At 48.8% G+C, this 24,647-nt stretch overlaps 1 long non-coding RNA gene across 1 annotated transcript; it reads left to right on the forward strand.

Annotated features, from left to right (window-relative positions):
- Positions 1 to 12,226: 12,226 nt before the first annotated feature.
- Positions 12,227 to 18,923, forward strand: LOC119618327 (uncharacterized). The gene is made up of 3 exons (XR_005234652.2): positions 12,227 to 12,305; positions 12,595 to 12,647; positions 18,746 to 18,923. It is a non-coding gene; the product is annotated as an uncharacterized lncRNA (long non-coding RNA).
- The last annotated feature ends 5,724 nt before the right edge of the window (positions 18,924 to 24,647 follow it).

Consider the following 24,647-nt stretch of genomic DNA (forward strand, 5'->3'; position numbering starts at 1 on the left):
CCTCTCACGCTGCCATGTGCGTCCGCAGCGGCGCGGTGCGAGCCCGGGTGCGCGCCCAGCCGGCCGGGCAGAGCGAGCCGAGCGCCGCCGCCACCGTCTGCCCTCCTCCGCCGCGCGGCGCGCTGCGCCCTCCACGCCGCCGCTGCCGCTGCCGCTGCTGCCTCCCTCTCCTCCCTGCAGCCGGGTGCCGTCCCTCCTCTCCGCTACGCCGCTCTGAGCTCGCTAGGTTTCTGACTTCTGCCTCTGCCAGGTGCGGCTCGGGCGGTGCAGGTAACCGCGCTGCCCCGGAAACGGGAGGTGGAGCGCCGGCCGCCTGGGTTCCCGGGTCCCCTCCCAGCGCGCAGCGCCACGAGGGCGGGTCCTAGGGCCCGAGACGCGCCCCCTCGTGGGACAGTCCCAGCCGCCGGCCACCCCTACGCTGCCCCTGCCAGGGGAAGGAGAGACCGCCCCTCACCTGCGTCCCAGACCTAGGGGGCTGGGCCAAAAACCGCTCTGCCTCTACTTAAAACGCTCCTGTCTCTCTCCACCCGGAGTAGCCAGGCTCTTGGCACAGGTGGCCCCAAATCTTAAAACTCCCTGCTTTTCTGTGGTGTAGAATCAGGAGTCAGGCAAGAAGTGGTTAAATGGAAACATTCTTGCGAATTGGGAAACATAAGTTTTCCAGGATCTCTGGTCCCTTCCCCCAACACACGCACCATCTGTCTCCTTCTATTCAACTCTCCCTACGACGTTTCGCCCACCCTCCACCCCTCCCCACCATTTGGAAATGTAGCTGGCTCCCCTCAGGGCCCCTAAAATTAGGAGCGCTGTGGATCCGCTTTCCTGGGCGGACTTCCAGAGGGTGTCAGGGAAAACACTTTGTAAAAGTAATAGTAATGCCATTGTTATTGTTAGCTAAATTGAGGACTTACTTGTGACAGGCTGTGGCTAGCAGCTTCAGAACAGGCGTTCTTTCCTGTGATACCTTGAGGTAGGTGTGTTATGGATTTGGGAGAAGTAGGGTTATGAAAACGAAAAAAGTAACCAAAGCAAAATTCCATCTTGAAAAATGTTCAAGAGAATAAAATAATCAGTTTCTTGAGAAATTAAAAATGTAGAATTAGCTGGGCGTGGTGGCTCACGCCTGTAATCCCAACACTTTGGGAGGGTGAGGCAGGCAGATTATCTGAGGTCAGGATTTGAGACCAGCCTGGCCAACATAGTGAGCCCTATCTCTACTAAAAAATAATAATAATTTAAAAATTAGTTGGGCGTGGTGGCAGGCACCCGTAGTCCCAGCTACTCGGGAGGCTGAGGCACGAGAATTACTTCAACCTGGGAGGTTGAGGTTGCAGTGAGCCAAGATCTGCACTCCAGCCTGGGCAACAGAGGGAGACTCTGTCTCAAGTAAATTAATTAATTAATTAATTAATTTAAAATGTAGCATTAAATACAAAAAGCAAGCTAGCATGATTGAGTGAATGATCAGCTGGCTGTTCACTTCCCCATCTCCTCTTACGTCTGTGTACTGAGTGGGAATTTAACCCTTTTTTGCCCTAGGCATATGGCAGGAAGCTGAACTGGTCGAAGGAAGCCCAGTTCGGTGTCTTCTCTTGCCTGAGGCCCACGGTCTTCCAGAAGAGCCAGCACCTTGTGCTGTATGGACCAGGGTGTTGCCGAGCAAGAGAGGGAATCATGTTTGTGGTCTCATCTCCTCTTGACAGAAAAGTCCCACCAGAGTGAGCCTCGCCTGCAAATGCCTTCTGCATAGTTAATTCCTTCCCTGAGGCCAGGCCCAGGGGCTCAGTGCTTGGCCATCCTTCATTCCATAAATACCAGGCACCAGAGTCCAGGGACACCAGCCTTAGACTGGCCCTCAACACGCAAAAGATGGAATTCCCCATTCCTTTTTGGGGGAATTCCCACAGCCCTCTACACTTCCTCTGTGTGGGTCAAGCCTTTACTACATAAAAACCCACTATGGGGCCGGGCGCAGTGGCTCAAGCCTGTAATCCCAGCACTTTGGGAGGCCGAGGCGGGTGGATCACAAGGTCAGGAGATCGAGACCATCCTGGCTAACCCGGTGAAACCCCGTCTCTACTAAAAAATAAAAAAAAAACTAGCCGGTCGAGGTGGCGGGCGCCTGTAGTCCCAGCTACTCGGGAGGCTGAGGCAGGAGAATGGCGTAAACCCGGGAGGCGGAGCTTGCAGTGAGCTGAGATCCGGCCACTGTACTCCAGCCCGGGCAACAGAGCCAGACTCCGTCTCAAAAAAAAAAAAAAACAAAAAACCCACTATGGATTAGAGCAGTAGCCCCAAAGCAAAGCCAACCTGGTGCTAGGTTCTTTGAATACATGATCTCAATTTTCATAACAACCCTCTGGTGTAGGGAAGGCTATTTATTATACCCATTTTACAGATGAGGCTCCAAGATGCTTTGTTGTTGGCCCGGGATACAGAGCTTATAAAACAGACCAGGTCTGACTCCAGTGCAGTGTTCTCAGTCATTAACCTAGACTTTCTTTTTTGAGATGGAGTCTCCCCCCGTCCCCCAGGCTGGATGGAGTGCAGTGGCACGATCTCAGCTCACTACAACCTCTGCCTCCCAGATTCAAGCGATTTTCCTGCCTCAGCCGCCAGAGTAGCTGAGATTTCAGGCCTGTGCCACCACGCCCAGCTAATTTTTGTATTTTTTAGTAGAGCTGGGGTTTTGCCATGTTGGCCAGGCTGGTCTCAAACTCCTAACTCAGGTGATCCGCCCACCTCAGCCTCCCAAAGTGCTGGGCTTACAGACGTGAGCCACCGTGCCTGGCTGGCTGACTTTCTTTCTATTTTTGAGACGGAGTCTCGCTCTGTCACCCAGATTGGAGACTTTCTTTCTCTTTTAAATCACTCTGTAGCCCCAGAACCTCCCGGTGGTTGGGATGTGGAACATGACTGATACTGACAAACGTTCGTCTCTGTTGATGTTTGCTTCATAGTTTTTTGGCTGAGAAGCAAGAGCTGTAGAATCAGGCTGTTTGGGCCCGCCCGGTTTTCTAGCTGTGTGACCTTGGGCCGCTTGCTTCACTGAAGTCTCAGTCTTTGATTTGAAAAAAAAAATCACATAACAATATGGACTCCTTTGGTCTTGTGGTTAGGGCAAAGCAGGAGGAGAAATGTGAGGGCTTGGCACTCAGCAGCATGCCTTCATCTCGGGCTGCAGTGCGGTGCATTCGGAGCACCGTGCCTGGCAGCAGACACACCTCTATGAAATGTGGACCAATTGAAGTATTTTCTGTTCAAAACACAAATCCACGTCCTTTACCCTCCTGAAAATTATGCCTGGTTGCTTGCAACAGTCCTCCTTATTGTTTTTTTTGTTTTGTTTTGTTTTTTTGGCCTTATTTTTCAACCAAGCCTTTTTACTGGTTGGCATTGATTGTGAAGAGAAAACACCTTTTAGACTGCCAAGTCCTGCTTTCGTTTTAGTCCGGCCGCCCAAACCCTGGCATTTTCCAAATGGCTTGCTTCTTTGGACCTTTTGACCTGGCCTGGGAAGCAGGAAAGAGAGACCAGAGCAGGAATTGACTCCTGAATTAAGACCTTGGTCTGTTCGCTCCTTTTACCTCCCATCCACCCCCAGCGAAAGAATCCCAGGTTATCTCGAAGAAGCTGCAAGCAGGGTGAGGTAATAAAACAGATGACTGCCTGCCCCATATGATGGCGTGTAAATCATCCTGGACATTCTGCGAGGCTGAGGGCAAACGTGGAAGAGATTAAAGGTAAAACCGGCTCAGCCACGTGATAGGTTGAATTGGATGTTATTCTACAGGTGACTGAACTGTAGGAATCTGAACTGAAGACAAGAAGCCCAGGTCTCTCCTAGCCATCCTCCTGGGGCTGTGTCTGACTGCCTTTGTGTGGAGTTGAAGGAGACAGGCTTGGGCAGTGCAGAGGTGACCACAGGCCAAGCCTTTCTAATGATAAAGGCCACATCCCGGTGACCCAAAGGAATCACCTGAGCCTGGGACAGGCTGTCTTGTTTTTAAAAACGATGCCCACTTAAACCCTTTTCTCCACTGCAACTACAAGGAAGAAAGGCCGTTTTCCACACGTGTTTTAGAGTGTTTCAGAGAGCTAGAGTCACATATTCCATGAAGATGGTAAAGAGGAGAAATTAAATGTAAAAAAGAAGGAACAAATATGTCAGCAGTCGAGTTTCCTGTTAGCATCTGTATGCTTCAGTGGAAATGGAGGCTTTGAGAACCTCTGCTAAGATTTTGCCTCCTGCTCCATGACTATCTCCCTACCTCATGCCGTCCCTCCCACACATCCTCGGGAATGCACAGTTATGTTCTATGATGGAGCCAATAATGTACCCTTTCTTGAGTCATGCATTATTTGAGGTTCATAAATGTGCTGTGGACTGTTTTTTCCAACGATGGGAAAACACGTCTTAAGCCAGAGAAGATGGGGGTGGAAGAAACCTTGGTAACATGAGAGCCGAGGCAGAAGAGATGGTTTTTTATTTACCTCTAGGTCCTCCATGCTTAATTCAGTGCTCCGAAATGAACTGAAACAAGTCTTGCACAGCCTACTCATTTTACAGACAGAGAAATGGAGTTTGTATGAAGAACGATTTATTGCCCTGGTTCCTGCTGGTTCCATTTCATAGATGAGCAAACTGAGATTCAGAGAGGCAGAGAGTGACTTTTCTATAGTCACGCAGATATCAACTTAGCTACTTCTAGTGGGTTTTTGCTTCTGACTCCCAGTGTGGGCTTTAGAATGCCTATGAAGGAGAGACTTCAGGGCCATGGTCGGGTTGGGAAAGGAGGTGGGGTGGCCAGGAGACTCTCCTTACACTCCTACTTATGTTTGGGTTATGTGTCTATTTGGAGTTGATGGAGGGGGCCATGGAGGTTGATGAGGGCACACTAAAACTGGTCATAGCTGAGCTGACAATGAGAGGACAGAGTTGAAGTGGGGGTTCTCAATTCTAAGAGGAAGAGATAGTGCCCTGAGCCTCCATCGCCTGCCCAGTGCTGTCCACGAGACCCCCAAGGGGATTGGTGTCGGGATTTCACAGGCTCAGCTGTCTCTGTGGAAAGATGGGCACTTTTCTCCCTTTGTTGCCTTTCTTTCCCACTTGTTTCCTTGCTGGTTCTTTTTTTTTTTTTCCTTTGTTGTTGTTGTTGTTGTTTTTTTTGCTGTTGTTGTTTATTTGTTTGTTTGTTTTTTGAGACAGAGTATCACTCTGTCACTCAGGCTGGAGTGCAGTGGTGTGATCTCGGCTCACTGCAACCTCTGCCTCCCGGGTTCAAGCAATTCTCCTGCCTCAGCCTCCCAAGTAGCTGGGATTACAGGCGCACGCCACCACGCCCAGCTAATTTTTGTATTTTTAGTAGAGTCGAGGTTTCACCATGTTGGCCAGGCTGGTCTCGAACTCTTAACTGAGCTGATTTCTCCTCTGTGAGAGGCTGAAGCTGGCAGGAGAGGTTGAGTCCATCCTATTTCTGACTCTTGTCAAGGGATTCTCTGGGTACTGGGAGCTGTTGTGTCTTTCATTGACGAGGAAATGAATTATGCACCAAAGGAGGCGGTGGTGATGAAATCTCAGTTTCAAGGGTGGGGGTGTGCAGAGGGGAGAGCAAGTCCATGAGCAGAGGGCGGGAGTTCTTGCAAAGCAGTGGTTTCCTCTGTTCCTCTACTCAACAGCAGAAGTGGAGCCCTGGTGGGAAACGGGGATGGGGGTACAAGCGCAGTCACCAGCAGACTGGCTGAAAGAAGCCTCTCTCTCGGTATTTATAGAGCTTGCATCGCCATGGTACCCAGGCACTTAAATTAAACTCTAGCCCAACTGCTTGGAGATGCATGGAATGAAATGCACTTTACCTGTCCACTGTACGTAGTCTCACACCTCATTCTCAGAACTTCACCACTGCAAAGATAAGCAAATGGAGTGAATTTTACAAATCACCTGGCAAGAAGGTATAGGGTTGGGTTTACACAACAACCTGCCTCAACAGGGTGGCTGGGTGGAGTAGTAGAAAATACATGGGCGGAAAAAAAAATCCAGATCTGAAACTTGGCTCTGCATCTTGGTCAGTGTGTGACTGTTGGCATGAGACTGCATCTCTCTGAGCCTCAGTTTCCTCACCTGTAAAATGACAGCACCCCAACATCTTAAGAAAAATGAGAGCAACGATGCTGCCTCACTATTGACTTGTGACAACTATATGAGATGATACAAGTGAAGTGCTTAGCTCAGCTTCTGAAATGCAGAAGCTCTGTTAAATATAGGTCCCCTTCCCTGCTCAGCTCTGTTATTCATTTATTCCACAAGAACTTTTTTTGTCTGCCTATTGTCTGCCAGACAAGTATTGAGACACGAGGGTGATTTCTGGTCCCGTGGAGCTTACAGTTTAGTAAAGTAACATATAATAAACAAGTCAACACATGAAAAAGTAATTGCAAGTTGTTGTTAATAATATGAAGGAAGGAGCGTGCTGTAAAGAATTTGGTAGGGTGTGGATTGGTTGAGAATCCACTTTAGACTGGGCCAGAGGAGAAGGCCATTCTCAGGAGGTAACATTTAAGCAGAAACCTCAAGCAGCCCGCAATAGAAGAACCAAAGATCATGCATTGCAGGGTAAGAGAACAGCAGGAGCAAAAGCCCTGAAGACAGTATGTTCACACCCAGGGCGCTGTTCCCATTCCACTGAAAACCACGGGAGGCTGCTCTTGATGGGGGCACCCAAGCTAGAAGGTGGTAACCCTAAAATGCCACAAGATTCTCTGACCTCAAACCCATGGCTTCCTGTACCGCCATCTCCATCCTAATCCAGGTGAATGGAGTCGCCACTCCACAGCCCTAGTTATTCAGCTGCAGTTGCCTCAAAGGTCCAATAAAGCCTAGTGAAGGTTGGATATTTTGCTACTTTGTCTTCAGTTTTTAGATATTTAAATATGTGTCTTGGCATGGATTTCTTTGGGTTTATCTCATAGTTTGGTGCGGGGAGGGGGTGCTCAGCTTCTTTAATCTGTAGTTTCATGTTTCCTGTCAAAGCTGGGTTGTGTTTGTCCATTATTTCCTTGAATCCTTTTACAATCGCATCGTTTCGTCCTCTCTTCTGGGACTCTCGTCTTCGTTACAGTCCCATGGGATCCTGGGGCTCTGTTCATTTGTTTTCAGTCTGTTTCCTCTCCATCATTTAGATTGGGTAATTTTGATTGTTCTGTCTTCCAGTTCGTGGATTCTCTTCCCTCTGTCCCCTCTATTCTGCTCTTGAGCCCATCCATGGAGCTGTTTATTTCATTTGTTGTATTTTTCAGTTCTAACATGTTGATTTGGTTCTCCTTTATGTCATGTATTTCTTTGCTGAGATTTTCTGTTTCTTTGCTGAGGTTTTCTGATTTTTCATTTGTTTCAAGTGTATTCATAATTGTTCATTAAAGCATTTTATTATGACCGCTTTGCAATGTTTGTCAGACAATTCTACCACCTCTGTCATCTCAGTGTTGGCGTTTATTGCTATTTTAATTTGGTTTGAGATATCTCTGGTTCTTGGTATGATGAGTGATTTTGAATTGAAACCTGGACATTGGCCTTCTTAGGTTGTCTGCTTCTCCAGCACTCAGCCTGGGATATGTGAAGCAAAAAGAAAAACCAGGGAACTCACCACCATGTCATTCCTCGGATTGTGAGTTCCCTAGCCATCTGCCTTCTTCTTTGCACTGTTCTGAGTCTTCTCATATTTGTTTTATATATCACATCCAAGGTTTTTAGTTGAACCACTTGGAGGAATAGGGGAAAATGTGCCTTCTCCATTTTTCTGGAAGCAGAAGGTCATTGCTTACTCTGAGCCAACAAGCAAACAAGCTGGAGTTCACCTTTTTTCCTCAAGCCGGTCTCTTCACCCCACTTTCCCCCTCCACTCTCTACCTCCCTATTTCATATTCCCTACAGATATCTAGGTAGGAATTGTCAACATTCTGCCTTCACAGACTCCCTTATGTCTCTTCCTTCTTTTTGTTCTAAGCCCTAGCTCAGGTCTGATTCTTTTGTCTGATTCTTGGCCATTTTAATGATGTCTTCACTAATCTCATAAATTGTATGCTCAGCAATCTTCACCCCTCCAGTGTACCTCTTCTACCTCCTCATCTTTCTTTCTTTCTTTTTTTGAGACAGCATCTCACTCTTTCACCCAGGCTGGAGTGCAATGGCGCCATCCTGGCTCACTGCAACCTCCGCCTCCTGCGTTCAAGTAATTCTACTCCTCAGCCTCCCGAGTGGCTGGGACTACAGGTGCATGCCACCAGGCCCGGCTAATTTTTTGTATTTTTAGTAGAGATAGGGTTTCACCATGTTAGCCAGGATGGTCTCCATCTCCTGACCTCATGATCCACCCTTCTCGGCCTCCCAAAGTGCTGGGATTACAGACTTGAGCCACTGGGCCCAACCACCTCCTCATCTTTCTTTCTCTTTTTTTTTTTTTTTTTTGAGACAGAGTCTCACTCTGTTGCTCAGGCTGGAGTGCAATGGCATAATCTCGGCTCACTGCAACCTCCACCTCCCGAGTTCAAGCAATTCTCAACCTCCCGAGTAGCTGGAATTATAGGCGTCTGTCACTACGCCCAGCTAATTTTTGTATTTTTAATAGAGATAGGGTTTCACCATGTTGACCAGGATGTTCTCAAACTCCTGACCTCTGGTGATCTGCCTGCCTCAGCCTCCCAGAGTGCTGGGATTACAAGTGTGAGCCACCGCGCCCGGCCTACCTCCTCATCTTTCTAAAGCAGGCATCCACAGGTGCATTCCTCAGAGTTAAACATAAACATAGTCTGAGAGCAATTACATTGGGGAAATACTGATTTTAATAAAGTAAATAGATTTCTTTCCTATGGGACTTCTCAGCACTCTCAGGGTACCTCCATCCATGGTGAGTAGCCAAGAAAACAACATAAAATATAGAATGGCCCAAACTTATTTACTTAAATATTCTTTTTCTCCCTGAGGCATCTCTGGAATACAATGTTCTAAGAAGGGTGTTCACAAACTTCTGTAAAGAATCAGATAAGAAATATTTTCAGGCCAGGCATGGTGGGTCACACTTGTAATCCCAGCACTTTGGGAGGCCGAGACAGGTAGATCACCTGAGGTCAGGAGTTCAAGACCAACCTGATCAACATGGAGAAACCACATCTGTACTGAAAATACAAAATTAGCCGGACCTGGTAGCTATCGCAGCTACTCGGGAGGCTGAAGCAGAAGAATCATTTGAACCCGGGAGGCGGAGGTTGTGGTGAGCCAGGGTCACACCATTGCACTCCAGCCTGGGCAACAAGAGCAAAAATCTGTCTCAAAAAAAAAATACAATAAAATAAAGAAAAAGAAAAGAAATATTTTCAGCTTTTGCAGTTTATGGTCTCTGTCAAAACTTCTCAGCTCTGCTGCTGTAGGGTGAAAGCAGGCATAGACAATATATAAACAAATGGATGTGGTTGTGGTTGTATGCCCATAAAACTTTATCTATAAAAACAGAACACTGGCCCTGAGGTTGTAGTTTGACCACACTTCTTCTAAAGCATCATTTTAATTAAAGAGACCTAGGTGTCTTTAATTAAAGAAAGAAATCCTGGGTTTCTTCCTTTATTCACTGTGTCTATTCTAACTAGACATAGGTAGAGATAGCCTCGGCTCCTATCTCCAAAATACATGTTACATGTATTCCCGCCTCTCCATCTCCTAGCTTCTAGCTTAGATCCAGGCCATTGCCTGCACCTTTTGAAGCCTCCTGCTGGACTTCCTCTGTGCACATGCTCCATCATTCCACATGGAGCTGGGATGGTGGTTGTGAAACCTCAGTGGCTTTTCGCTGGTCGCAGGAGGAAGTCTAAGCGTCTCCCCATGTGTTGTAAGGCCCAGTGTGGGCAGCCCTGGCCCTGGCCCAGCCCTCCAGTCTCAGCTTTCATGGCTCCCCCACTCCTGCTACACAGCTGAGCTCGTGCATGTGGTTTGCACACTCAGTTCTCCTCACTTCTGGACCTGCACATGGGCTGTTTCTCCTGCTGAGAATACTCCTCCTCTGTGTTCAGCTGGTGAATTTTCCTTCAGGCTTCAGCTTAGGTATGACTTCTGCCCTCACTCCCAAAGTTAAGTTGCATGCCCCTGCAGCTACTTTATCCTTCAGCAGTCTAATTTTATTTTAGTTCCGTGTTTCTCTCTCTCTGTCTATTTTTCCCCAGCTATACTGTAAACCCTGTGAGGACAGCTTTTCTTTTTTTTTTCCTCCCTCCTTTCTTCTACATCTCCAGCGCCAGCACAGACTGGCCTTCAGAAGACATGGGCCTCCCAAAGTGCTGATCAGTGCCTAAGACTCCCTTGACACCAGCTCTTAACCAGTTTTCCTTCGTGTAGGGAGCAGATGGCATTAATCTATTGGAATAATTGGAAGCCCATATGCCCCTCTAAGAAATAAGTTGCCCATCTGTAGTGAGGGTGAGTGCTATGTGGCATCCAAGGGTCTTTTGTGGAAAGATTTTTGCTTTTTGGTTTGAGGCCAAAGGTTCTTTCTTAAAAGTTGCTAAGAGCTCTAGATCTTTCTTTGCAGAGCTCTATTTTTTTTTTTTTTTTTTTGGACTCTGTTGCTCAGGCTGGAGCGCAGTGGCATGATCTCAGTTCACTGCAACCTGTCTCCCGGGTTCAAGTGATTCTTGTGCCTCAGCCTCCAGAGTAGCTGGGAGTACAGGCATGTACCACCAAGCCTGGCTAATTTTTGTATTTTTAGTAGAGGTGGGGTTTCACCATGTTGTCCAGCCTGGTCTCAAACTCCTGGCCTCAAGAGATCTGCCCACCTCCACTGGCCCAGAGTCTGGGCGTGGTGGCTCACACCTGTAACCCTAGCACGTTGGGAGGCCAAGATGGGCAGATCTCTTGAGGTCAGGAGTTAGAGACCAGCCTGGCCAATATGGTGAAACTCCTTCTCTACTAAAAACACAAAAATTAGCCAGGCATGGTGGCAGGTGCCTGTAATCCCAGCTACTTGGGAGGCTGAGGCAGGAGAGTCACTTGAACCTGGGAGACAGAGGTTCAGTGAGCTGAGATTGTGCCACTGCTGTCCAGCCTGGGTAACAGAGCAAGACTCTGTCTCAAAGAAAAAGCCAGAAAAAAACATTAGGAAGATGCCAAATGCAATGTGGGATCTACGAGTGGATACTGGGTTACTTTTAAAAAACAAAGAGCTACAAAGTACATTCTTGGGAAAACTGGGGAAATGTGACAATGTAATGCATTTTAGATAATATTATTATGTCAGCGTTACCTATCTCGGGATTGATAATGGTATGGTAGTTCTATTAGGAGAATAAACCTTCTTCTTAGGAGAGATACACTGAAGCATTTAGGAGTAAAGTGTCATGATGTCTGCAAATTAATTCAAATGGTTCAGAAACCATTTGAGTATTTCAGAGAGAAGGAGGGAGGGAGAGAGTGTAATGTGGCAAAAATGTTAACAACTGGTGATATGGGAGGTTATTTCATCCTCTCCAAATATCATATTGAAATGTGACCTCCAGTGCTAGAGGTGGGCCTAGCAGGTGGTATTCGGGTCATGGAGACAGATCCTTCATGTATGTCTTGGAGCTGTCCTCCCTGTAATGAGTGAGTTCTCAGTCTGTTAGTTCATGTGAGGTCTGGTTATTTTTATTTTATTTTATTTTTATTTTTATTTTTTGAGATGGAGTCTCACCCTGTCACCCAGGCTGGAGTGCAGCAATGAAATCTTGGCTTACTGCAACCTTCGCCTCCCGGGTTCAAGCAGTTCTCCTGCCTCAGCCTCCCGAGTAGCTGGGATTACAGGCGTGCGCCACCATGCCCAGCTAATTTTTATATTTTAGTAGGCGGGGTTTTCACCATGTTGGCCAGGCTGGTCTCGAACTCCTGACCTCAAGTGATCCACCCACCTTGGCCTCCCAGGGTGCTGGGATTATAGGTGTGAGCCACTGTACCCAGCCTTGGTTGTTTAAAAGAGCCTGGCACTTCCATCTGTTCCCCGTCTCTCTCTCTTGCTCACTCTCCCCATGTGATATGCCAGCTCCCCATTTGCCTTCTGCCATGATTGAAAGCTTCCCGAGGTCTCACCAGAAGCCAAGCAGATGCCACCACAATGCTGCTTGTACAGCCTGCAGAACTGTCAGCCAAGTAAGCCTCTTTTCTTTATAAATTACCCAGGTTTTTTTTGTTTGTTTTTTGTTTTTTTTCCCTACAGAATCTCGCTCTGTCACCAGCCTGGAGTAGAGTGGTGTGATCTCGGCTCACTGCAACCTCCACCTCCCGGGTTCAAGTGAGTCTCCTGCCTCAGCCTCCCAAGTAGCTGAGACTACCCACCCAGCTAATTTTTGTATTTTTAGTAGAGATGGGGTTTCACTATGTTGGCCAGGTTGGTCTGTATCTCTTGACCTTGTGATCTGCCTGCCTCGGCCTCCCAAAGTGCTGGGATTACAGGCATGAGCCACCACGCCTGGTCGGGTATTTCTTTATAGCAGTGCAAATGGACTAACACAACTGGTAAATAATAATATAAAATGTCCTGTATTCAATATTTTACTCAACCCTCATCTCACTTACCACAGTGTCTCACATGGAATATACTCAATGAACGGTGGCTGAACAACAACAACAATTAGTAAGTTGCCTTAAAATGTGCACTGAATTGCTTAAGATGCTCTATTGACTTCCTATCTTTTAACTTCTGATATGGGGGCTTTGAGCGGCTTTATAACCAAAGAGCCCAGCAAACAGCTATCTCTTTCCTGTTAAGCCATATGGCTTGAGTTCCAAATATATTTATAGAGCTTATATTTCATATCACTTAACATTTTTACAGTAAAAGTCTCCATAAAGGAGAACAAAGATAGGAGAGAAACTTGGTATATTCCAAGTGAGGTAAAGTCAATCTGGGTTTGATGTCACTATGGATCATAATTTCTGTCCCGATCCAAAATCAGGATGGACACATTCTCCTGTTTATCTTTCTAAACAACTCCTATGATGTCCCTGCAAGAACTCAGCTGCAGGTGGTTGCTGTCCACCCCATCATCCAGCTCAAGGACCAGAATTTCCTGGAAGGCCAAAGACCTGCACCTGCATGGAATGGCAGGGGTTCATGGGCAAGCGGAGCCCTTTACCTGACCTCTGTCTCTTGGTGTTTTCTGTTTCCATTTTATCATGATCCAAGAGACTCTTGCATTTGGCAGGCCTTAAAGCAGTGGGTGGACTTTAGAGATTAGCCTGCCCTCTGACATGAGCCATGGGCCAAAGGATGGGACTTGATGGAGTGGGCATTTAATGGGTTTGATCACTTCTGTAACCAGGGGCTTCTCTCCAGGGCAGCAATGAGGCAATAATGTCATGAGTGGCGGCTGACTGAGCACTTACTCTCCACTGTGCACTGATGGGGCACTCACACTATACCGTGTGCCAAGGTGGCACTTCCCACATCCAGTATTCATTCCAGCCTTAAAAGTTAAGGAATCTTGGGGATCCAGACCCAGGGGGCCGCTAAAATCCAGGCTTCAGGCGAGGCGTGGTGGCTCAGGCCTGTAATCCCAGCACTTTGGGATGCTGAGGAGGGCGGGTCACTTGAGCTCAGGAGTTTGAGACCAGCCTGGGCAACATAGTGAGGCTGTCTCTACAAAAAATACAAAAAATTGCAGGGCGCAGTGGCTCACACCTGTAATCTCAGCACTTTGGGAGGCCGAGGTGGGCAGATCACTTGAGGTCAGGAGTTCGAGACCAGCCTGGCCAACATGGTGAAACTCCGTCTCTATGAAAAATACAAAAATTAGCCAGGCATGGTGGCGGGCGCCTGAAATCCCAGCTACTCAGGAGGCTGAGGCAGGAAAATCACTTGAACCCAGGAGGTGGCGGTTGCAGTGAGCCAAGATTGCGCTACTGTACTCCAGCCTCAGTGACAGAGCGAGACTCCATCTCAAAAAACAAAAAAATTTAGCTGGGCGTGGTGATGGGCAACTCAAGTAAGAGGATGGCTTGATTGAGCCCAAGAGGTGGAGGTTGCAGTGAGCCAAGATTGTGCCACTGCACTCCAGCCTGGGTGACAGAGTGAGACTCTGTCTAAAAAAAAAAAATCCAGGCTGCTGAGTGGCAGATGTAACAGAAACATGCCACACCCTGGGAAGATGGAAGACTCCAGTGGCATGCGCAGGTCTCGCCTCTGAGTGTTTAGTGAAATTCTGGATTAATTTAAAAGGTAATCAGGAGTACTTCCCTTATTCTGACTGAGCACATACTCTCAGTCAGTAAAAGTCAATGCCCATGCTCTGCTCCAGCACCTCAGAAGAGAAACTAATTTCCAGTCAGCAAGTTGACAAGTAACACGGTTGCCCCCAAGGTGGGGCAAGGTTCGCCTGTGTGCTCTCAGTAAGCGTCCAGATTGGGCAGGGGAATGACTGGAGGAGGTAAGAAGCAAATTGGCCTCCACTTAGAAGCACGCAGTGTGGACACGGTCCACTGCCTGGAGTTTGTTCAGCAAAGTCCTCCCACTGGCAGGGTGGCCAGGAACTCCCTTCTTCCAGGTGGCGGGGAAGCTCGCCATCTGTGCAGCCTCCTCTGCAGGAGAGTGAGCTGGGGCGCAGATCATAAATGGAGTTTCTGAGCCAGAAAGATGGCAAATGGGATGAATTCATTTGCTGAGGCTGAGGCCAACCAGTTCTTGCATCCAGGATCCCTGGCTTGTCCCTTTAGAACACATGATGAGGTCAGGTGGAGCCAGCATGAGCTTGAAGTCAGGAGACGAGCTGCATGCGAGTCTGGCACCTGGTACAATGAGCGTCCATCTCAGACTCCCAGTCAGTATTTGAGGAATGAACAAATGCACGTTGTGAACTCTGAAGCGTTATGGAAAGGTGAGCAGCAGAGTGTAGAGGCTTTGACTGTGTAAAGGATTTGAGTGTGTAGAAGATTTGACTGTGAGAAGAAGCTGACTTCAAGGGCTGAGACTGATTCTTCAGCATCACCTTTTCCACTAAAGGTCAGTCGGGCTCAGTTCTTCCCCTCCTCACCCAAGAACCAGGACCTAGAAGGTGGGTGCATGTTTGGGACAGCATGTGTTTAGTGCCTGGAGGTAGAAAGGATGTGTGTATCTGCGTGCTCACGTCTCTGCATAGACAACAGCACATGTGGCTCTTGCTGCAGAGGTCCTGTGTGTTGCTACATCCAACAAGCAGGGTTTTTCTGTTTTTTGTTTTTTGAAATGGAGTCTTGCTCTGTTGCCCAGGCTGGAGTGCAATGGTGCAATCTCACTGCAACCTCCACCTCCCAGGTTCAAGAGATTCTTCTGCCTCAGCCTCCCGAGTAGCTGGGATTACAGGCACGTGCCACCATGCCCGGCTAATTTTTGTATTTTTAGTACAGGCAGGGTTTCACCATGTTGGCAGGCTGGTCTCAGACTCCTGACCTCAGGTGATCTGCCTGCCTCGGCCTCCCAAAGTGCTGGGATTACAGGCATGTTGCACTCAGCCAACAAGCAGGTTTTATTCTTTTGTCTCCCTCCCCTTGCTGTAGCCTAGAACACAAACACCAGCGCTCTCTCTCTCACACACACACACATTCACACACACACACACACACACACACTTCATTCTGTTTCTCCCCAGACTCCCTGCACCCCCGTCATAGATTGCTTGACATCCCTTTTCCCCAGCAAAACACACTGTGTTGCACCTGTTCTGAGGAAGCACCCTGCACCAGCTGTCTGCAGGTACCCAGCATCTTACAACTCGCACCCCCACCCCTCTGCCATTACAGAGAATGACATGGTGTGGGAGTGGGGAAGGCGTTAGGTCTCCTGGGCAGGGGGTCTCTGCAGCACAATCTCCAGTCAACATCATTTTCCCTTCTTACAGGAGTGGGGTAGAGGGTGTCTGTGTCTTGGGTTTCCCAGGAGACAGACTTTGAGCTGGAGAGTTGCATGCAGGAGGTTTTTTAGAGACAGCAGGAACAATGCTTGGAAGGGAAAGAGTGAGGAGTGCAGGGATGGGCAGAGGGAGACATTGAGCTGTGATGATGTAGTGATAGTGGCCTCAGCTGATCCCCTGGTGAGCTCTGGAGCTGGGACAACTCTTCCGAGATGCCACAAGCAGCCAGGCCTTTGCCTGACTGCTTTAGTGGAAGACTGACCTTTAGTGGAAGAGGTGATGCTGAAGAATCAGTCTCAGCCCTTGGAGTCAGCTCCTTGTCACAGTCAGATCCTGGCCTCCACACCCTGCTGCTGTGTGGACCAGGCATTGGATGTGGGCTTCTCTGGGAAGGGGTGTGACTGTGCCCCAGGCAGTTCCCTTGCGGAGGGTGGTGTGTGGTGTCACCACTCAGCACTATTGGGTAGTGGGGAGCTGAGCACCCCAGGTGTAAAGAAGGGTATCTGCGTCCCCACTGTGTCCCAGACAGGCTGCTGTGACCTGGCCCGACACCCCGGCAGAGTGGAAGAACGCAGAAAACGTTCTCTCGCTGCTTCTCCCACAGTTTTTGTGGGTATTTTGGCTTTTTGTCTGATTATGGTTTTTCATGGTGCCAGGCCTGAGTCCTTTTTTTTTTTTTTTTGGAGACGAAGTCTTGCTCTGTTGCTTAGGATGGAGTGCAGTGGCATGATGTTGGCTCACTGCGACCTCTGCCTCCCTGGTTCAAGTGATTCTCCTGCCTCAGCCTCCCAAGTAGCTGGGATTACAGGCACCTGCCACCATGCCCAGCTAATTTTTGTATTTTTTTTTTTTTTAGTAGAGACGGTGTTTCCCCATGTTGGCCAGGCTGGTTTCGAACTCCTGACCTCAAGTGATCCAACCGCCTAGGCCTCCCAAAGTGCTAGGATTACAGATATGAGCCCCCGAGCCCATCCAGGCCTGAGTTCTTGAGCCTTGTGTGTCAAAGTCCCCATATTTCTGAGGTCAACAGATAACACTTTAACCCGTGGCCATCCTTTCTTTTCTCTTCTCCCAACAGCTCTTTGACGTTTTTATTCTCTTTTGTATCTGCCCCCAACTCTACCAGTCTCATAGAAATTTGCCAATTTTCCTGGTGTAAATGCTTCCACCTTGGCTGATTTCAAGCTACCAGTGTGATGTTACTGAACGTGGGAAGACACGCAAATATCGGTCTTATAGGTGGGTTCCAGCACACCCCTGAGTGCAGGTGGGTTTTTTTTGTTTTGTTTTGTTTTGTTTTGAGATAGAGTCTCGCTCTGTCGCCCAGGCTAGAGTGCAGTGGCGCGATCTCGACTCACTGCAAACTCTGCCTCCTGGGTTCACGCCATTCTCCGGCCTCAGCCTCCTGAGTAACTGGGACTACAGGTGCCCCTCACCACACCCGGCTTATTTATTTATTTATTTATTTATTTATTTGTATTTTTAGTAGAGATAGGATTTCACCGTGTTAGCCAGGATGGACTCGATCTCCTGACCTTGTGATACGCCCGCCTTGGCTTCTGAAAGTGCTGGGATTACAGGTGTGAGCCACCATGCCCAGCCAGGGTTTGAACCCCAGGAGAGGGATTCTGGGGTGAGGACTGGAAGCAGCCGGTAGGGCTCATGGAGTCCCTGGCAGGGATGAGCTTGCCTGCCTCCCTAAGTTCTCAGGGCCTGCATCTATCTGGGTATAGAATGGCTTCAACTGTGTTTCCATCCTGTTGCCCCCTGATGCTTTTTTGTCCATGGGATGTGCCTCTGGAAGTGAATCTCATTCATATTGCCCCAGCTCTTTCCCTCTGTCAGGTTCACTGGAGGTGAATGCAAGGGCTTAGAGAGGTGGGGTTGCAAAGAGGGGAAAAGGTGCCTTCCCAGCAAGGATTCTGCCCTTGGGATACAGCAAGCCTTTGGAAGAGCCCAGCTTCTCTGTCCTGCAGGACTCTTTGAGATGACGCAATAGGATGTCATCTCTGCTCTCCTCCAGTTAGCACAGAGCTGACATTTGGGAATGTACCCCTTTATGTGTTTACTCCTGGATCTTCTGTACTTGCCATAACCACCACAAGCGGTAGGTAGCTTTCCTTCTCCCCATGTTGCTGATGAGAAAACTGGGTCATAGGGAGGTTGAAGATTTGTCTAAGACTTGTAGCAAGTACATGGTAGAGCAGGGTTTAAACTCCAATCATTGATTCTAAAGCTCATGCCAAAAACCATTTCACCATATATCCTGTCAGGAATATAGACTGGTATGTGTTCTGTCTTCAGAGGTCAAAAAAAGAGAGTGATTAAAGTGATCCCTCAGTTGTACTCTTCTCTCTCTCTCTCTTTTTTCTGTTTCTTTTTTTTTTTTTTTTAAGACGGAGTTTCACTCTTGTCCAGGCTGGAGTGCAATGGCGCGATCTCGGTTCACCCCAACCTCCACCTCCTGAGTTCAAGCGATTCTCCTGCCTTGAGTAGCTCCTGCCTCCCGAGTAGCTGGGATTACAGGCATGTGCTACCATGGCCGGCTAATTTTGTATTTTTAGTAGAGATGGGGTTTCTCCATGTTGGTCAGACTGGTCTCAAACTCCCGACCTCCAGTGATCTGCCTGCCTCCGCCTTCCAAAGTGCTGGGATTACAGGCGTGAGCCACCATGCCCGGCCAAGCTGTGCTCTTATACATATAATGCTATGGCTTGAATGTGTCCCTCATAAGTTCATGTATTGGAAACTTAATGGTCATTACAATGGTATTAAGAAGTGGGACATTTAAGAGGTGATTAGCCAGGAGGACTCTGCACTCATGAATGTACTGATGCTGTTATTGCAGGAGTGAGATCCTGAGAAAAGGATAAGTTTGGCCTCTTTTCTCTCTGTCTCTTATGATGGGCATAGATGCCATGTGATACCTTCCACCACAGGATGACCCTCACCAGATGCCAGTGCCATGCTCTTGGACTTCCCAGCTTCTAGAACCACGAGCCAAATAAACATCTTTTCTACATAAATTATGCAGTCTGTGGTATTTTGTTGTAACAGCAGAAGATAGACTGTGACACAGTGAATGTCACATGCTGAGTATTATTCTACCCAATCCTCCCGTCTCTCCCTGGTACAGAGAAACACAGGTGTGAATATGAGAGTGAGTAAGAAACCTCCACTCAGTACTTGCTGCGGTATTTGCTGCAGCTCCTGCACACACATCTTTGCTCTGCATGTTCCATTGTTCCAACATTTCTACTAATTACACATGATGCATCACCCACCGCCCCCGCCCCGCCGCCAACCTGCCCCCAGTATGTCTCGCTAGTCCTCACACTGTGTTACACCTTCAGTTATACCTCGTGTCTTTGCACCTGCACGCATCCTCGCACCTGGTGCCTTTACACCTGCGTGCATCTCCTTGAAGCCTGTGCTATACATTACCCTTGATATTTGTAATGTGTCACACACACACACATTCTTCCTGTCCCTGGCAGATTTATGCTACTGAGAGGAATACCGCCTCCTCCAAGCAGCCCCTTGAAGCCTTACCAGTTGGGGACTGATAGATATCAACTCATATTCTCTCTAGAAAAGCTACTGAGCTCTGTGACTGCATCCCTGGCACCTGTCCAGAGAATATTATTTGAGCACCATAAATTACCATCAAGTTGCTGTTTCAAGGGGCTCTGTGATGGCTGGCATAGGAACAGGACAGGAAGGAGGAAATAAAGTTTTACCCTGTCATCTCAGGGCCTGGCATCCCTCCCCCAGGTACCAAGGGAGGTTGCTTGGAAGTCCCCAGGCTCCTCTCACTTGTCATTTTCTCACGTGAATCACTCTGACGCTCCTCACTGTAGCACACACACAGGGCCATTCCTTACTGCACATAGCCCATCGCTCCTGTCTTAGGATTATCAGCATCTCTGCCTTCCTCCAAGCAGTGGCAGCTCCTCAGGAGGTCTGTGGGGTGCAGGAGGGACTGGGAGGTTGGGGCAGTCAATTCTGTTTTTCACACTCAGCTCATGCAGTCAACTGAGGTAGTTGAAGAGGAGAAGAATCGGGTAGAGACCTCAGAGAAGAAGAGGAGGATCAGGGTAGAGACCTCAGCCTGTAGTTCTAGAACCCTTGGCTTGAGGAGTGTCAAATGGATGAACATAGGAAGTATCAATAAATGTCTCCTTAGGGAGAAGAGGCTCCTTCTTTATGAATGCTGGGATCTTGAGTAGGGGAGAAATGGGTGGGGAGGAAATGCATTAGAGCAGTGGTTCGCTACTGGGGTCCATTTTACCTTTCAAGAGGACATTTGGCAATGTCTGAGAGGCTGTCACGAATCGGCAGGGGTGGGGTGTGAGGTGGGTAGAGGCCAGGGATGCTGTTAAACAACATCTATGCACCGGATGGCTTCCCACAACAAAGCCATCTGGCCCAAATGTCAATGGTGCCACAATTGAGAAACCCGGTACTAGCACATAGGATGGTCCCATGGGCAGGACCACCTCTGCAGAAAGTGACGGGAAGTCCTGCTCCTCATATGTGGAGGGAGGGAGTCAGGATCCAGAGTGAAGGAGCAGCAGACTTCCAGCCCCGCACAGACCAGACCGTTCTTCCCAGGGGACAGGCTCTCCAGGCTGGTGTTGTCTGGTGGCTTCCTGCATTCCCAGAAGAAGGGAAAGGCCATGGTATCCTCAGGGCGGGTAGCTGAGAAACCCTGCAGAGCCGGGTGACTTTTGGCTGTTCAGATTCAATCTAGATCCTCCCAATGCACTATCTGTGCACTGATCCAAGTGCTTTCCACCAAATCCCCATCAAAGCGGAGCTAACTGCCCTTCCCCAGTGTCCCTGCCATGCCCTTCTCTTTCCAGCACTTCCACATTATTATTATTTTGTGAGACGGAGTTTTGCTGTTGTTGCCCAGGCTGGAGTGCAATGGCATGATCTCAGCTCACTGCAACTTCTGCCTCCTGGGTTCAAGTGATTCTCCTGCCTCAGCCTCCCGAGTAGCTGGGATTACAGGCACGCACCACCATGCCTGGCTAATTTTGTATTTTTAGTAGACATGGGGTTTCTCCATGTTGGTCAGGCTGGTCTCGAACTCCCGACCTCAGGTGATCCACCTGCCTTGGCCTCCCAAAGTGCTGGGATTACAGGCGTGAGCCACCACTCCTGGCCACTTCCACGTTATTATTATTATTATTATTATTATTATATTATTTTAAGATGGAGTCTTCCTCTGTTGCCCAGGCTGGAGTAGAGTTGCTCCATCTCAGCTCACTGCAACCACCTCCTCCAGGGTTTAAGCGATTCTCCTGCCTCAGCCCTCAGAGTAGCTGGGGTTACAGGTCCCCACCACCGCACCCAGCTAATGTTTTTTTGTATTTTTAGTAGAGATGGGGTTTAACCATCTTGGCCATGGTTGGCCAGGCTGGTCTCGAACTCTTGACCTCAAGTGATCCTCCCGCCTCGGCCTCCCAAAGTGCTGGGATTACAGGCGTGAGCCACCGTGCCTGGTCCACTTCCACATTATATTGCTTATTTGCTTCTTGGTGTTTCCCATTAGACTCCTCCTGAATGGCTGTGTTTTATTCATCCCTCTGTCCCCATCACTGAGCACCTATGGCATGTCAGGCACCATTTGTGGACAGAATGGACAGAAGCATGATTTCAGTAGATATTGGCAATTAACACGTTTTTGTCTAGGCAGTTATTTTCCTTGTAAGAACCACTCTTTTCCCACTGTTCATGGCTCTGGAAAGGCTGATGGGGTTTGGGCCAATTCATGGTCTTCTGTTGATAGAGGGAGGGTCTCTTTGCCATTCCCATGACTGGTGCAAGGATATAGGTTTGGGCCTGTTGGCAACCATCTTTCCTACATATGGAATAAATCAATGTGAAAATAAGGCCACATCCCAAGGGAAGCGGCATTGAGAGGTGGAGCAAAGACTGTACCTTGTGAACATCTTTGTGCCCCTGGATCTGACCACATCTGAAGCCAGTCCTGCCTTTGGATATCCTGGTTTTTGCTTTGCGTTAGGATTCTGTCACTGACCCCTGCAAGTCTCCTGATTAATACAGAGTTGCTGCCTGGGGGCAGAAGCCAGCCTGTGTTCACATTCTCCATCTTCACTGCAGCATTCTACGTAATACATGTTTCCTAAACGTTCACGTGGTTGACTAACAGCCAGTGGGGCAGATTCCTTCTGGCCAAAGGCTCTAGCCTGAGAACAAAATCTATATGTATGTGGCCGAGATAAGACCATGATAAGGGATTGTTGAGGGAGTGGCCTGGGAATGGAAACAGCCTGAGCTGACTGAGAAGCGAAGATTTCCCAGCCACCTAGGAGCGGCCTGTTCCTGATCCGCAGTGTGGCCTCTCTAAGCCTCAATTTTCACGCTGTTTCACAGAGTGGCTGGGAAGTTCAAATAACAGCAATTAATTGGGTAGAGGGTTTTATGAATGCATGAGTGTAAGGACATCCCTTTTACTGCCCCTGGAATTGGGCTCAGTTCGGGGACAGGGATCATCTCTGGAAGAGCAGCTACTGGGTAGACGGTCCCTAAAAGGGTCTAGGCATTGCTGCTTCTGTCCTCTGTCCTGGAGCCTTCTAGGAGAGCAAGGCCCCAGAGCTTTATGCAGCTCTTGCAGTGGGAGGATGGGGTGGGTGGAGCTCCTTACTCTTCAACAGGTCAAGCTTCAGGCTGGGATCAGCCTTCAGCTCCCACTGAAGGCTGAGAATAAGAAAAGTTAGTCGCCAATCAGTAGACATCCTCTTGAGGCAGGCTGAGTGTTTACAACAGCAACCCTGCCCGATAGCAGTATCATCTCCACTTCACAGGGGAAGAAACCCAGGCTTCGGAGATTAGATAAGCAGCCCAGGTTTAGCTAGAAAGGAGAGTGGTTGGGATTGAAAGTGAAGGCTTTTTTGTTTTGTTTTGTTTTGCTTTTTTCTTTCTTTTTTAAAAAATCTAAAGACGATAACCCCCAAATTCCACTATTTTCCTTCAATAATAGCTTACCATTTAATACGCATTTGTTAAATGCTGGGCCCTTGCCAAGGACTTTACATATATCAGTTTTATTAGGCTTTCCAAATAATCCCATGCAGCAGTTATTTTTGTCCCTGTTTTACAAATGGGAAAGGTGAGGCTCAGGAAGGTAAGTCCAGGTGGAAATGCACTCAGTGGGCAAATGGCGGAGGTCCAGTCTGGTTGGTCTCAGAACTGGTCTTCTTTGGAATCTTGGAAACCGATTCCAGGGGCCTCTTTCAGGAACCCAGGGCTCTCCTCGCAGTCTCTTGCTGCCCAACGACTTCCCTAAATCCCTTTGCGGTGCCGTGCCCAACTCCAGGCAGATTTCATGGGAAATGCTGCCACCTTGTGGCCAGATGGCAAACCCAACATTTGCCGGGAGGAGGCGAGGGCTGGTGAGGGAGGGGCTCTGCAGAGCAGCTGGTGCGGCCTTGCTTTTGGAGGGCGGCGCGCAGCCACAGTGCCCATTGCGGTTGCTGGGGGACGGCGCCTTCCAGGTTGCCCAGCTGCCTCAGGGTGGAAGGCGGGGCTTGGGTGTGAGCGTGCTGAATCAGAACTTTCCTGGAAAGTCCCCATTTGTACTGATCAGAGGATCACTGAAGCAAGCAAGTAATCAGAATATCCCTTCTCCCTAAATGTTCCTCCCCAGTGTTTCACCTGGGTGGTCGTGGAGGAGGGAGAGGCGAAGGAGAAGAATGGTGCACGCCCCGGAGAGAGGATCCTTGGCCAGGATCCTGTTCTCGGTGTTCCACCCTGTATAGAACCTGTCCCCAACTCTGAGCAAGTTACAGAACCTCGTCTTCATTTCCCAAATCCGAGCCGGTTTGAGGAGCTCACCCTCTGTTCTGACCGCCGCAGCCTTCCTTCAAGCCCTCAGTTCAGACTGTTGCAGGCTCCCCCGGGCTCTGGGCCTGCTGCCACTCTTCTCTCTTTGCAAACCCGAAGATTCCCTAATCGTGTTTCTCCCTATATACAAGAGCCACACTGAGGTTCCTCATGACCTGGCAGGAGAATACCCAGTTTCTTAGCCTGACTCTTATTCTTACCTCATTCCCTCCAACAAACCTCATCTCTGGCCTTGCCCTTCCCGCTGAGCTACAATCCCCTACTCCTTATTTCTGGCTGCACGTGAAACTCACCTACTCAAGATCAGATCCTTCTTCCAGAGGTCCTGATCTAATTGGCCTGGGACCCGCGTCTAGAACGCTCGCCGGTGGTTCTAATCCTTAGCACCTGTCCTGGCCTCTCTGAACTTCTCACCTGTCTCTTTGCATATTTCTTCTCCTTCCTGCTGCCCTCTCCTGCCTTGTCTGCCTGGCATTCTCTTACCTGCCAGTGCCCAGCTCAAATGCTCATGGAGGCGGGGCGCAGTGGCTCACGCCTGTAATCCCAGCACTTTGGGAGGCTGAGGCGGGCAGATCACCTGAGGTCAAGAGTTCGAGACCAGCCTGGCCAACATGGTGAAACCCTTTCTCTACTAAAAATACAAAAATTAGCCAAGCATGGTGGTGGGCACCTGTAATCCCAGCTACTTGGGAGGGTGAGGCAGGAGAATCGCTCGAACCTGGGAGGTGGAGGTTGCAGTGAGTCAAGACTGCACCATTGCACTCCAGCCTGGGCAACAGAGCGAGACTCTCTCAAAACAAAAACAAAACAAAACAAACAAAAAACCAAAAACAAACAAACAAAAATACTTGTGGAGAGAACTCACACTCCTGTCC

Source organism: Chlorocebus sabaeus, chromosome 23, assembly GCF_047675955.1.
Source record: "Chlorocebus sabaeus isolate Y175 chromosome 23, mChlSab1.0.hap1, whole genome shotgun sequence".
NCBI classification, from domain to species: domain Eukaryota; kingdom Metazoa; phylum Chordata; class Mammalia; order Primates; family Cercopithecidae; genus Chlorocebus; species Chlorocebus sabaeus.